At 48.3% G+C, this 15,725-nt stretch overlaps 1 protein-coding gene across 5 annotated transcripts in view; it reads right to left on the bottom strand.

The window, feature by feature from the left end:
• The window catches only part of IQCK (IQ motif containing K), a 1,231,453-nt gene that overhangs the window by 666,587 nt on the left and 549,141 nt on the right, over positions 1-15,725 (bottom strand). The gene's annotated exons all lie outside the window — the stretch shown is intronic.

The following is a 15,725-nucleotide window of genomic DNA, read 5'->3' as shown; positions in this document are numbered from 1 at the left end:
GAATGTCCTTTTTCCCAACCCTTCCTAAATCCCTTCATTTACTTACAGTATCTGTACCCCTCCAGCAACCGTAATTCACTGGCAGGGAGAGAGTCTCTGCCAGGGGATTGCGCGCCATTTGTGATTTTGATATCACTTCATAAACTGAGCGGGAAGTCTTAAGATTAAGAATGCATCCGTCAACCACTTATGCTCCATGCAGAAAATATGCCAGCACCTTCACCAGCATAACATTTAGTGGGCAGAGCTGCTGGATTCCGCGTGGAAATCTGCATATTTTTGCACCTGCAAAAACCAGGCGTTATCCAGAGGGAAACATGTAAATGCTGGCCACCAGGTACAAACATGTTGGGTGGCAATAACTATGTTTATCATGAATGGGCGTGTATTTTGTACAGACACAGAATATACACCCAGCTTCTGCACAAGTGCATACTTAAGCACTTCTCTCTATGCAGGAACCATCCAAATGACCACCTTGTTTTTACAATTTTGAGATTCTGCCTTTCTTTGAATCAGCTGAATTCAGGGCTTCTTCAAAGTCGGTAAGATTCATACTAACCTTCTCATTCCAGCGCCATCCAAGAATGGTCCCCTTTTTCTTTTTTTTGAAACATGTTTATTTTCGGTTGACGCACAGGAGAATTATACATTACAGCATATGAACTCTTAGCCATTTATCAAGCCCACTAGTCCCCTTTCTTTAAGCTAGTCCCCCTCCCCTTAACCCTCAGTCAACCTCCAGCTCTCGCTCATCTGCTCGCCACATCATGCCTGTGCTCTCAGCCAATAGAGCGTTTTCCACCAAGCGTGGCTTATATGTTAGCGCCGGATAACTCTGGTCGTAGTCTATCAGCGGAGACCAAATGTTTGTGAAGCGGTGAAGGAGGCCTCTGCTTGCCGCAGTAATTTTCTCTGCTATGAAAATGTCCCATAGTTTCAGCCACCACAGGATCATCAGGGGGCCTTCCGGAGATTTCCAAGTTTGAGCCACTGTGATTTTAGCGGCTAAGAGTAAATGAGTTAGGAGGCCGGCCGTTCTGCCCGGTCTTGGGTATATGTCCGTGATCGGGGCTCCTAATAGGATTGATTCTGGTTCCAGGGGTAATGTTATCTTCGTTATGTCCCCAATGGCCAGGATGCATTGGGACCAGAAGTTTGCGACCACTGAGCATGACCACCACATATGTATGAATGACCCCGGGAGGCCACATTGGCGCCAACATCGTGGGTCTAAAGATTGGTTGATGTGGTGCAGTCGGAGCGGCAGGTAGAACCATCTTAAGAGTCATTTATGAGCGCACTCTCGATTAGTGATGCAATTGGAGGAAGATCGAGTGCGAGGCCAAATGTCTATCCACACCTGGTCTTCTATTGAGTGTCCTAGGTCCGTTTCCCATTGGGCCATGTAGGTTGCTCTGGTGACGAGAGTGTTTGTCTGCAACAGCTTGTAGAACGTTGAAATTCGACCTCGGTGTGGGGGATCAGCAATCGTCAGTTCTGTGGGGTCCAGATCTCGTGTTGCTGCAGAGCGAGTTGATGGATGGGAGCACCAATGGCGTAATTGCGCATACGAGAATCGATCTGTTTCCATTAAGCTAAAGGTGCTCTTGCATTGTTCAAAGGTGAGTGGTCGATCCCCCTCAAAGAGTTGACCTAGGGTTCACTGGGTGGGCTCCTGGCGAAAACGCTGGGTTATGGAATACTGGGGCTGATGGGCTTAAGTCTCTCGGGATACCCCTTTGCTTACGTGTCCATTCCCATGCTTTCAGGGTATGTTTGGTGGAGGATAGAATAGCTGACCATGTTCTCCGTGAGGCGGGGGGAAGATGCAGGAGGAAACAGAGAGGGAGGCGTGAGCGGGATTGTTCAATCTCTGCCCATCGTGGTTGGTTCGAGCTAATAGTCCAAGCTTGAGTGCGGGCTAGCTGTGCCGCTATCTGATATTTCTGGAGATCCGGGACCCCTAGGCCTCCTAGGTTTGAACTGCTCAGCATCGTTCTCAGTGGGATCCTCGATTTTTTACCCTTCCAGATAAAACGCAGAATCTTCCTCTGGAGGTGCTGAAGCGGGGGCTGGGGGTATTATAATCAGCAGGGCTGAGCAAGCATAAAGGAGTCGTGGGAGGAGGTTCATCTTACACGCCGCTATGCGGCCCAACAGCGAGATTTCCTGTTGGAGCCAACGATCTAGTTCTTCCTCCAGGGTCTTGAATAACAGCTGAAAGTTCGTCCGATAGGTGTCCTCTGGACCGGCTGTAATCTTGACTCCCAGGTAGGGTATCGCCTTTTCTGTCAGCTGGATCGAGCAGAGGGTTCTGAAGGACACTATCCTGCGGGTCCAGTCTCATCCCTAGGGTTGAAGACTTCGTGAGGTTTACAGCAAATCCTGAAGCCTTACCGAAGGCATGAATTTCTGCCAGGGAGGACCTCAACGTTTGGGCGGTATCCGTTATGGTTAGCATCACATCATCCGCGTATAATGCTATTTTATGTTGGGAAGGGCCTACTTGGGGGCCTTTGATTCTGGGTTAAGGCAGATTCGTTGGGCCAGGGGTTCCATGATAAGAGCGAAAAGCAGGGGGGATAAGGGGCATCCCTGCCTGGTTCCACATGATAGGGGGATCGGGTTAGATAGGAGCCCATTGACTCGCAGCAAGGTTTTCGGAGATTGATAGTTCGCTAGGACGTATTTCTGGAATGTGGGACTGAAATGGAAGGACTCCAGGGTGAGCCGGAGAAACGGCCAGACCACTTTGTCGAAGGCCTTGGCCGCATCCAGAGCCATAACTGCCAATTTTCGTGAGTCTTGCTGTGTAATTTCAATCAAATTCAGGACCCTGCGTATGTTATCTACTGCAGATCTGTTCATTATAAATCCTGTCTAGTCTGGGTCGATGATGTCTGGGAGTACCTTCGCTAATCGGTTAGCCAGGACTTTCGACTATATGTTAGCATCCAGGTTTCGTAGTGAGATCGGTCTATACGCTGTGACGTCCCTTGGGTCTTTTCTCGGTTTCAAAGCGAGGACAGTAATCGACTCTTGCATTGATGGAGTAATTGTCCCAGGGACAGCAAAAGAGTTAAAGAGCGTGGTCAGAGAGGCTACCAGCTGGGGCCGGAAAATTTTGTAAAAGCGGGTCGAGAATCCGTCTGGGCCCGGAGCCCTTGGTTTGAGACTCTTGAAATGCATTGTCGACCTTCTCACTTGTGATCGGGGTCTCTAGCTCATCCCTGGTGGCGGGGGGGACCTTGGGAAGGGCCGTGACTCGAAGGTAGGATTGTTGGTCTTCAGGGGATCTCGGGGACGCTGTCATTGTGTCCGTGAGATGGGCTGCTGCAATATCCAGTTTGTCTTTCTCCGCAAATTGGACTGTACCTTGAGGATCACAGAGGCCCAGAATAGCGTTCCTCTTCCTGACCTTCGCTAGCTTTTCTACCAGGAATTTGTTAGCCTTATTTCCCTTGGCATAATAGCTTTGTTTAGTCCTTACTAGGATCTGGGCTGTATCTTCCGCATAATGTGCTTCCAGCTTTTTTCGGGCTATCTGCAGGGTCCGGTGGGTTCTAGGCGTCCAGTTCTTCGCTGTACATATTGCTTCCGCTTTCTCCACTTCCTCTTGAAGGACCTGGCGGACTTGCCGTTTCCTCTTATGATAAGCTGCACCTCAAGATTAAGACCCCTCTCACGACTGCTTTCATTGCGTCCCATGTGGTGGCCGGAGAGGTGTCTTCATTTTTATTTTCCTTGAAGAAATCTTTGATGGCTTTCGCTACCACGTCTCTCAGTGACATGTCTCCCAAGATCGGGTTGTACAGCGACCACTTGCGCTTTGGGAGCGGGTCAGGATCGTGAGCTCTTAGCGTCAGGATGATCGGGGCGTGATCCGATAGGATTCTAGGGCCGATGGTTACATCGTCAGTATAGGCCAACGCTTGGGGGGTTGCTAGCAGCAGGTCGATGTGGGAGTAGGTTCGGTGTACACAGGAATAGAATGAATAGTCACGGACATCTGGGTGTATAACTCTCCAAGTGTCCACCACATCCAAAGTTCGGAATAATTTTAGGAGGGCCGTAGCAATGCCATAGTCTTTACGAGTCGGGGGGTGAGATTTATCTTTGATTGGGTTTGGTGCCCCATTGAAGTCCCCTCCTATTATTGTCTGGCCCTCTACAAATTGCAGCAAGGCTTCTTCTAGGGCTGAGTAAAACTATTCCTGTTTTTAGTTCGGGGCGTAGATCGAAACAAGTAAGTACAGTTGGCCAAAGATCCGGCATTTGATCGCCACGAAGCGGCCTTCCGGACAGAACAAGGTGTCTAGGATTTGTGGCCTAAGGTCCCTGGCGAAGAGTATCGCTGTTCCACCTTTCTTGGTGCCATTCAATGCCAGAAACTGCAACGGGAATTGTCTGTCATGGAGCCTAGTGAAATCTGCTGGGATCAGGTGGGTTTCCTGCAGGAATACTACCGAGGCCTCTTCGTACTGCAAACGTCGTAGCATGGATTTCCTCTTCTGTGGCGCGTTTAAGCCTCTGACGTTGATCGTTAGGAACCTTACTTTCCGGTGCGGGTGTGAGCCCTCACGATCTTCCATCAGCTCCTGGGGCGACATCTGAGGGGGCGGGGGGCGGTGGGTATCAGGCATCATCTATGGGCTTGATGAATATGCAGCTCTGCGGTGGTCGAGTTTTATGGGCCCCCCAACGGGAGGGTAAATTTGTCCTTTTGAGGGAGGCCGATTTTTCCTGTTCGCGATTCCCATGGCCAACCGGGCCATCTTTGTCCTCTCAGCCAACCGGGCTGGGACTATCAAACATAACTGAATCTGTATCCAAGGGTAGGATGATGGCATACACCTCGGAGTGGGGGTATAGACCGTTCGGGTCCCGCAGCAACATTATTAGCTTTCTTCACTCAGCGGGTGGGTGATCTTTGAGCTAAGGTCCTCATGTATCTATCTTATTTCCGTCGTCTCTGCGCCTTCGACCAGGCCGGTTGAGCCTGCTTCCAGGGAGGCTGATTTGGGTCATCGGGCGTGGAGGCTGGGCTGCGAGAGGACGAAGTCCTCAGAGAGGCTGGGTGGAGAATAGCTTCAGTGTCTTCCAGGTGACTTATCGAACGCTGGGTAACTTGATAGGTGAATTGGAACGCAGTGGGGAAAATCCATCAGTACCGGATCTTCTGGCTCTGCAGGAAGAGGGCCAGTGGCTTGAGGGCTCTTCTCTTTTGTAGAGTCGACAGGGAGAGGTCCTGCTACATCTGGAGCGGGGTGCTCAGGAAGGAAAGTTCGTCTTTAGTGCGGCTTATTGCTGCGATAGCTTCCTTAGTAGTGTAGAAATTGACCCTAGTTATCACATCTGGCGGGGTGTCCGCATTCACTCCTCGTCGCGGGCATAATCTATGGGTGCGATCAAGGATCAGCTGGGTTGGTTCCATTTGTGGGAGTAGGGCTTGAAAGAAGTTTCCTATGTATTCAGGGAGGTCTTTATCTTGTACTGATGAGGGTACCCCTCGGATGCGAAGATTGTTTCTCCGGGCCCTGTTTTCCAGGTCCTCCTGCTTAAATTCTAGTACTTCACTGCTGTTCTGGAGAGCCTGGATCGCTCGTTGCATCTCTATGAGGGTAGCATCATGACTCTGGGTCAAGTCCTCGACCTCTCCCAGCCGCTGCTCTGCCTCTGTGACTCACTGGTCAGTTTCTTCTAATTACGTGGTGAGCTCAGTCATGCAGGATCTAAATTCTTCTTTGATATCTAGCATTAAGGCCTGTATATCCTCCTTCGTTGCCAGCCTTCCTTGCTCCTCTGGGGACTTCTGTGGGGTGAGTTTCGGAGGGTCCGGTTTCTTAGATTTGTCTGCCGCTAACAGCATAGTGGAGATATCAGAGTGCTTGCTTCCCTTGACGGCCTTCGTCATCGTGGCTACCTCAATGTTTTATCTTGGGCATCAGGAAGAGGGGCCTTCAACAGGCCAATCTGTCAGCTCCCCGCCAGCTATGGGTCTGGTAACTAGTAGTGAGAAGCGCCTCAACGTCGGTCGGCGGATGCCTCTCCGGGCGGGATCCTCTGTGATGTTTGCCTGGCCTTGGCGGAAAAAGGAAAGCTCAGTGTCTATAGGTGGGGTTTAGCTTCTGTGCCTGGAGAGGAGAAGAGTGGGCCGGGGCGCCCCAGGAAGTTGTTGGGCTGAGAGGCCAAATCCGAGTACCAAGTAATGAGTTCAGGAGGCCAAAGGGCTGGAATACCTCAGGCACGCTCCGAGATGGGTGACGGGTTGTCCCAGTCACCTTACTCCGCTGGGATCTCACTGAGAGGGGGGTCCAGGCAGCTGTTATCAATGGGGTTGCTGGAGAAGCAGGGCCAGCAAGGCCTACGCGGGCTCTTCCACACCACAATTATGTTCCGTCAATTGAGTTATGGCTCCACGCCCCAGGAGTCACCCAAACCGTAGGTTCCGCTGGAGTGGAGGCCCCCGAGGCGGCCGCCGACCGCAGGCACAGCGACCGTAGCTGATGGTAAGGGGGGAGGATCAGGGCCTCACCAGAGGCGAATTACTGTTCGACTCTACGGCTCTCCCAGGGCGGATCTTCCCTTGAGCGTCATGCTGGTGCCGTCTCCTCCGGCTCCGGAGCTTCAACTTCCCCCTCAGCCGAGCTCCGCAGGTGGTGCAGATCTATGGCGCCTCACGGCCTCGCTGGTGTCAGGCGAGAGGGAGGCAAGGAGGCAGGTCTCCACAAACCGATTCAGCGGTTGTCCACGCTGCTACGATGGAATCACTGCCCGAACCGGGCCCTCAGGAGGCGGGCGTGGGGGCCATCCCAGCCAGGTCTCCACCCAGCCCGCACCAGGAGCTCACGGGCTTCGCCAGATCCGCCTAAGGCGCGGGCTGCATTTCGCTATGGAGGAGTCCGCCGGGACCTCGGCGCAACGTTTGCCAGTTCCGTTCGGAGCTGTGGAGGCCCTGCGCATGGGAACGCGGGGGCGCCATCTTCTTTGGACTCGCAGCTTCACTCCCTTCCACGGTAGGCCCAGCGGAAGTCGAGGCCCATTGTTCTCACTTGTGTCGGGAGAGGGAGATTGGGGGAAGCCGCTGGTTCGTCGGACTGCCGACTCTCTTTCGAAGTCAGCAGGGATTGTTAGGTCAGCATTTTCTGCTTTGATTTCTCTGTTAGACTGCGCCGCAGTCGCCATTCTCGCTGTCGGACAGGGGTCGCCTCTCCCGGCGGCCATCTTGGAAGTGGCGCCTCGGGCCAGGGGGGGGAGAGCACTAACCTGGCCTGTTTCGAGGTTCCCAGGGGGATTAGGAGCACCGCGAGACCATCGTGGGTGCCTCAGCCTTCAACGATGCCATAGATGAGGGAATTATCGCTGGATGCCCGGCGAAATGGTCAGCTTGTAGTCGGATGCCGCGGGTCCCGAACAGAGGCCATTAAAGGAACAGCCTCATGGCTGGCGCTCCAGGCCACCTGGTCCCCTTTTTCTAAAATGAAGCAATATCATTGCCTCATCCCCTCATTTCTCCTCTTAGGTCCGCCAGAGTCTTGGATGTTTCCCCTTTAATAAGATGGTGAACTCTCCGACCATTTGTCAATATATTTTGAATATGGTTGACCAAACTTAAATGGTGACCCCACATAGCAAGCTCATCAGTATTTCCAAGTAAATAACCCCCTTATTATAGTATGCTTCCAAGCATCCCAAATTATCCCTAAAACTGAATGCTGAAGGATGTGTCTCAGGAACTTCTTGCTAGATACCCATAATAGCTTTGGTACCTTGAAAGTGAAAGTACAACATTCCTTTCGATATGTCCCTCATAATTCATCCAGTGATGATCAACAAGCATCCTTAGTTGGAGCCATTTTTCTCCTCTCTTGAGGCAAGAAAGACCAGTCACCACCACCACCACCACCACCACCACCAACCCCCAGCCCAGCTCCCTGCCCAATCTCCATAAGTGAGAATTCCTGATCTCTAGAGAAATGTGTTCCTTTGACACCCAGGACTGACAGCGGTGATTTATTAAACTCTCACCTCTGTAATGAATTCCTAGTGTTGGAGTCAAGTCTATGGATGTTAAGCAAACCAATCCTGGCTTCCAGCATGGCAAACGCAAGTTAATCTCTCAGGCTCATTACAAGTCCCCCGGTCTCTGGACGGTAATTCCAGCTGGATACTGCGGGACTATCGTACTGTCTCCATCGCCCAATATCCCAGTATTACCAGGATATTACAGGTGGCAGGGACGCCAGGAAATTCCCATTCCAATGGAGTCCCACAGGACTCCATAGGATGGGGATTCCGCAATCACTGGCAAGGGTAATATCGGGGCCAGTGATTGCTGCAATTGGCTGCCGGTAGGGGCCTGAACTACTGGCAGGACAGGCCAGCCGGTAGATCACAGCTACAACCAGCAGATTTGGAGTTTGCCGGTATGGAAAGATGCAGGTACACGTTGTTACCGGCACCTTATTTCTAGACCCGCAAACTCATAATGAGCCCCTCTGTCTAGAGAAGCTAGTTGACTAACATTCATCATTACAAAGTGTTCTTGGCTTACCAACCTCCTTCTTACACAATGTCACAGGGCTGAAAACAGGAAACACAAGGGCATGGAAAGACAATGGACCCACATATCCCTGTCTGTCTATCCCTCCAACCACCCATTCCCACAAAGCAAACATTCATTCCTCAACGTATGATAATATCTGAGGAGGTCACTCCCCAACTTATTACCCTCTAGGGACCACATCACCAGCAAAGCTTGTCCATGGCAGTGTAGCCCCACCCACAGTGTTCCCTTGTAACGTAGTCTCTTTTCTTTATATCCTTACATAAATCGTCCATGTTCATGTCCAAGAATGTAGCCTTCCCCTTAATGCTTTTTGTTTCATAAGCATTACATGCCATCTCTTCTCCCTCATCTCAAAGCACTCAACACATTTTAAGAAAAGTAAAGTTGCTTTTGATCACAGCTCATGTGCCATTAAACATCCAATTAAACATTTTGCATAGATGTGTCAGTGAGTACCCAACATCTGGCACTAACCATCAATGCATCTTCATATCATACTTCATCATCCCTTCCTTCGCCTACCTGTTTGCCCCTTTATTTCCCCCTTCATTTCTTCTTTCTTGTCTTTTTTTCTCTTCTCTTTTGGACTGAGACCCTGCCCCTCCCCAATGTCGCTCATGTACCTAATTCCAAGGGTGTTTTTGGGGGAATGGGGTATTTACCCTCTGGACCTTGCTTGTACCCACCATGTTCCTTCTTTTTGGCTTCACCTCGCTTAACCTCCACTCAGCCCCCTCATGATCCTCTCACTGACATCTTGGGCAGGACAGCTGGTATTTCTCCCAATGAAACATCAAGCGAAACAGGGTCTACTTATCTTTTTCCTCCAGAACCATTGCACCGGCACTCCAGATTGCCTCCTTTTTAAAGCCCCAGAAAACAGGGTTTGCAACATCCTTATTTTCTTTTTCCTAAATGAAAATCTATTTACCTCCCAGTTTATTCCAGATTTCTGCATTGTCATTGTGCTAGAAGGACCTCCACCCACACCAGCCTTTGGGTGGGCCTTTTCCGTTAGGACTTTCAGCCCTTCTCCCTCCTTGAATATATGATTAACTGTGCCCTGGACCTCTCGCTAAATGTCTCCCTGTGTTTCTCCTTCATTTTGTAGGGTCCTGAAAAAGCTCAGATAACAAACCCACATCCCTGTTTTCGGTGTCGCCTAGTTTCATGGACATTTTGATCTCTTTTTAACTCCAATATGTGAATATTCTTCTGAGTTTCAAGGAAGTACCCCAAGAACTGGTTAACTTTGAGGCCAAAGACACTCTCTTCTTTTCTTCCAATCACAGAGATCTTCAAAGACCACCTTTGGTGTGCTCAGACCCCTGTCCTTTTAAGGTAAGCTATTCTTTGCTAGTCTTCTCCACCAAAAGATTGTGTTCAAGTCATCCACAAGCCACCTTGTTGTAAAACTACAACTAATATAGCGGGAGGACAACATGATTCACTCACATATAGCGCCACGCACCACTTTATTTGCATTTTTCCTTATGCAACCATGAAAGAGCAACATTATCCAGTGCCAATAGACGGGTCACACATGCTCAAAGAACATTTTTTTAATTGTATTTGGTTTTATTAAACCTTTACAAAATTATTTACAGTAAAAACAAAACAAGAAAAAATTACTTTCCTAACATATTTACATCATTTGCCACATGTTCAAACAGGGAGGCAAGTCAGTCAAATCACCTAAGGAACAAAAGGAAAGGAAAAAAAAATAAAAAGAAACATAAAACCATGAATCGGTATAGGAATCCACTTTGGGGAATAGTAACAGATTAATCAATAAAAAATGTATTCACAGACTTCAAGTTCATGTTAACCTCCCAATTAAGGTTCACAGATGATGTATAAGTAAGAAGAACGCAAAACTAAACAAAAGACTTAGATAAAAGAGCATACTACTATCGGACAAACGTTCCCTTAACTATCTGGGGCAATCTAGTCGGAGGCCCGTAAGGTAGCCGGAAAGAGCCAAACCTTCTCGTGTATTTTCTATGCATAAACAGCTTTGCCAGACTAGACCAATGGATTGACCAGAATATAAAACTTTCAATAGGCCTAAGGAAGAGTGTTTTAGATTGTTCAATTGTGGACAATGTAGGATAAGATGTTTAGCCATTTCATATTCTAAATGGCAGAATCTACATAGGCTGTCCTGCAAGTTAATTTGATTTCTTCTCAGCTGAATGTCAAAAGTGGGAAGAATATTTCATCGAAACCTTAACAAAATGGCACAATGAATTATATTGGGAAAGAGAGTAAGAATTATGGAGAGGGGTCCTCTTTTCTTATGTTCGTGAGATAGGTGGCTCATTGATTTATAAGAATGGAAGGTGTCTAACTTAAGGACCCAATCAGTATCTAGCAACTTCTTTTTAGTTTGCATCAGATTGAAGATTACATTTTCGAAATTTAAATTAATATTGAGGAGAATCTTCTCACAAGAGTTGCTAAATTTTAGTAGGAAGCCAGGGGAGTTTATAATATTCCCCACCAGCTCATATATGGTACTTACTGAAGGAGCCTTGGTTTTAGCATATAACATCAGCATTCTCCTTTGGACGCGGGCCCATAATGAAGTATACCCCAAATCATACCGAATTGCGGTTATGGGGACCGCGTTAGGAAGACCAAGGATCCGTCTCCAGATTCCACCCTCTATTATGTTCAATTTATGCATTATTAGCTCAGCGCACAGTTCCAAGCTTTCCTTAAAAAAAAAAGAAGAATATCCCATGGAAAATCTCCCATATTTGCAGTCAATTTTCAAGATCTGATTGTCCAATACTTTTGCTTTATGTGTGAGAGTATCCAGCTGGCCCTTGGAACCCCTGTACGCACCAACATAATAGCCCAATTAGATTAAACTACAGGAAATACCCATCCTGGACCCCTCCAGGTTCCAAGAATGCTGAGGGTTCTTATACTCACCCTTAGCAAATGCAAGAATTTTGGTCTTGCTTGGATTTATGACCATGCCATTGTATTTAGCATAAATTGCGAAGGAATTGAGGAGACGTTGGAGCCCCACCTTAGTGGAGTTGAACAACAAAAAGCCTCCGGCATAAGCCAACCAGACGACTTTACCAAGGCCCACTCTTGCGCCTAGCAGCCCCTCCTTGTGCAAGCACTCAGCAACGTCAGACAGGTACTGGTTAAAAATCCAGGGAGCCAGGACGCAACCCTGTCTCACCCGGCTGTGCGTAAGTATATTAGCTGACATATATCCCTTCTGATTTAGGCGAACTTGTATGCCAGCATTCTTGTACACTCCTTCAAGCAGGCTTAATAGGCCCCTTGGTAGACCCCACAAAGCTAACTTATGCCACAGTTTATGATGGTCAACGCAGTCAAAAGCTGCTGTGCCATAAAAGTATGACCCTTCTCCCTGCTCCAAACAGCATCCTGAATGCATTTTACTGCAATGCCATTGATGTTAGTGGAGTGGCCCTTATGGAAGCCTGTCTGAAAGATGCTTAGCGGATGGAATCTTTTTTCCCAGTCTTCAAGATGTGATAGAATTAGAGCAGAGAAGATTTTACAGTCTGCATCGATCAGGGTAATAGGCCGATAGTTCTTAGGGTCTCACCTACTGCCGCACTTGAAGAGTGGGATGACATGGGCAGTTGACCAAGATTGCAGACAGATCCCTGTCTTTAATATGTCCTTGAATTCATAATACAAGAGATTGGCCCAGAGGTTAGGATCTGATTTGAAGGTATTGTTGGTTAACAAGTTCGGTCCCGGAGCATGAAACCTTTTGCATTTCGAGATTAACCCCAACACTGTGTCAATCTCAAAAGATGGCTCGCATTTCGCCCCAGTACCAAGGTCAGGGATGTCTTCAAGCTCCCCACCCATCTGTGTCAATTTAGACCCAAATCTACTCCCATAGAATTCCATCCATTCCTGTTCGGCGATCGGGTTTAATTGAGAAATGGCCTGATTCATATCTTGGCCACTCACAATAGACCAGAATGCCCCACCATTAGACCTGATTAGAATCTGCAGCATGAGTTCAGCATCTTGTTGAAGGAAGCAATGTTTTAGGGGTTTACTTACATTTTTATATTTTTGCTTAATTGATCTAATACCATTAGATTGCACTTCCTCAACAAGATTTAAGGTCTTAAGTGACGTGATCTCCTTTCTCATAGATGTTTTGGCCTGGGCCAATTCATGATTATAGCAATGAGTATGCCGTGGGAGAGGCGCCGCTCTGGTTGGATTTTGTCCTATGTCCCTAACCAGAGCACTAACAAGGGACATGACCCCAAATGTGTTGAAGGTATCCAGCTTTCATTCCATAGTGATAAAAGTATGAGGTGTGTAGTAAACCTGCGCAAAGGACACTATGTTCTAATATTCAAGTATTAGAAATAGTTGAATCGCTACAATATCTTAGAGTATTCAAAAACAGCCATCCATATGTGTGAATGGAGATTTATTGTGATCACAGCCGACACGTGTTTCGACCATTCGGACGTCCTCAAGGCAAAACCGATAGGGACAAGGCCCTTAAGGCATGAATTCCGACACTTGCAAAATTGTGCATGTGCCCTTTCCTTGAAAGTACTTATTTAGTACTCAATGAATGCCCCAAATGTGACGGAGAAACAATATATTAGTTCATTCTGACCTGGTGGGATTAACACCACCCGCCTGCAGGCAGACATGGAAACACCGGCTCTGTCATAGACGGAACCAGTGTTTCCATGGTCCCCAACCCCATGGAGTCCTATAGGACTCCATGGGAATGGGGATTTACAGAATTCCGCCTCCGGAATTACCGGGTCACCGGAGTTGTAATGCCCTGGTGATTCTGGCAATCACGGAGGTGGAATGGTATTACGGGTCCGGCGGCAGCCTGCCGGTTTTTCCGGCACGGCTACCGCCGGACTCGTAATGAGGCCCATCCACTTTATGAGCAACACTGATGGACACTGCCCATACTTATGAAGGGACTATCAACGTTGCAGAAAATGGTGGGTTTTAAAATCATTCCGGAACTGTTGGGAGACATAGCTTTTGTGCAACAAAATGTTCTATTCATGTAAGTACCTACCACAAAGTAAGTAGCGGTACACATTACTAACCCCAGTGATGAATCCTGCGGAGTCCTCACAAAGACCCTACCTAAAATCTCCTCCCAGGTGGCCTGGGGATGGCCACCGCTACCTGATCCTGACCCTGGGGGGGGGGGGTAGTAGCCTGGAGGATCACCTGGGAGGAGAAGGGCCCCAGGGGAACAGGAGAACTCTGTTGGGAGGGATGCAGTATTTATCTTCCTCACAGGAGGAAGTGTCAGTAATGCCAGAATATGTAATGGCTTGTTGTCAGAGAGAGCTTTTCTTTCCCAAAGCTAAGTATCCTGAGAGTGGCAGAAACTGTCATGACCAATCATTTATTGGGAGAAAAAATCCCCCTCCTAAAATCATTTAAATGTATGGAGATGGAAATTCCTATGATCAATAGGGGAATGTTCTAGCTGAGTCTTCAAACATTAACATCTCAGATTATGAACATTCTAATTCCACTGTAAAACCAAACCACTCATCAAATCCTTATAATACTCCTTTATAAAGTGTAAGTAAGGATAGAAATGAAGTTGATAACCAAACTCCCATTAAAAGAAGAAATGGAACATTGGGGACTTAAAGTCCCACAATGCCCAAATTACTGGGACAAAGAAGAAGGAGGGGGAGGCATTGGACTGCAAGTCGCAGCCTAATAGGTTTAATGACACGCACCTATGTTAATGTTAATGTTAAAGGACATTTCTACTGCGCACTATCACCACCGTAGTGGTCCCTTGGCGCTCTGGCGGCTCTGAAAAGGGAGAGGGGGGTTGAGTTAGTGGGAGGAAGCAGGAAAAATGCAGGAGAGCAGTGATGTGCTGTGCTGTTGGCGGCCTCAGCCCAGTGGGTCTGTTGGCTGGGCCTGGGGTGTTTGCGGCCGGTAGTCGTCGTGTACTGTTGTGCAAGGCTATGTGTGTTTTTGTTTTGTTGTCGCAATGTAGTGAAGTTTGTGCGGTTTGTTGTGCTGTAGGTTTTGGTTGTGTTTGGTTTGGAGTTTGAGAGGTGTATGCAGAAAGGGAAGTTGTTAGTAGGGTTGGTTAGTTTGCATCTCTATCCTGAATTGAAGCGCTCGGCTTGCGTAGTCTCCCCTGTTGCGGCTCTGTCCTGATCTCGGTCTGTCTGGCCTACAGGTTCCTTACTCCTCTGGCCCCCACCTCTAACAGTAGCTATGGGTGACAGAGGCATAAAAGGACCCCAGGTGCAGGCCATAGAGAGCAGTAGTGGGAGGCGGAGTGATTGCAGTAACTTCAAATTTCAGTTGCAGCTGATGGAGAGCAGAGATGCTGGAGGCACTGTCGTTTGCCGAACGGATGCCGGTTCTCAGAGGGTCTCTACCTTCAGAGACCTTCATTGCAGAGGTTGCACAGTGGGAAGCATTGTTCCTTAAAGCTTTCCCACAGAAGACCGTAACTGCAGAGGTTGTGCAGTGGGAAGTGGGAAGTTTAGAAGCTTTCCCCTCATGTGAGGAACCAACAATATTCTGCAAGCATAACTTGCATGTCAGCAAACTGCATGCCTTCGACAAATAAAGGCTATAAGCAAGTCACCGTATCACAAAGGATCTTCATTGGTGTTTGTAGGTTAGTGAAGTGTCCTCATCCTTTTCTTTGGAGAATGCCAGCCACCAGGAACTGGGGCCTGAGCTGGTCCGGCTGTTAGCTGATGTGCCTCCCAGAGGGTGTACGAGGAGGGATCCCTTCGGCTTGATGTGATGATGTGATAATCCATATGCAAAACTACACCTCATAAAATGCCTTGTAATGTGCCCCAGACACTAGAGCTACAGTCAAAGCATTGTGAAAGCAGAAGTCCTGAGGCACAAACCAGTACCAGAACTTTCCCTGCAGGAAATCAAGCGAGGGAATGCATATGTAATCAGTGCGTCAACGCACCCTGCACTTCCCGATCCTCGGCAGAGCTGGGGCAATGCAGAACACAGCGGAACCACTCATAGCATAGAACTAAGTTCCATTACTGTGCTGCATGCCTTGAACGCCTTTGAAATCTCGCTGGCCCTCATTAGTCACTATCAGACAATTAACCAATGTGAAAACTAGCCAATAATA

Source organism: Ambystoma mexicanum, chromosome 2q (assembly GCF_040938575.1).
Source record: "Ambystoma mexicanum isolate Mex_15411 chromosome 2q, UKY_AmexF1_1, whole genome shotgun sequence".
NCBI lineage: Eukaryota > Metazoa > Chordata > Amphibia > Caudata > Ambystomatidae > Ambystoma > Ambystoma mexicanum.
Note: the sequence above shows the minus strand (reverse complement) of the source record. Positions and strands in the feature narration are given on the sequence as shown.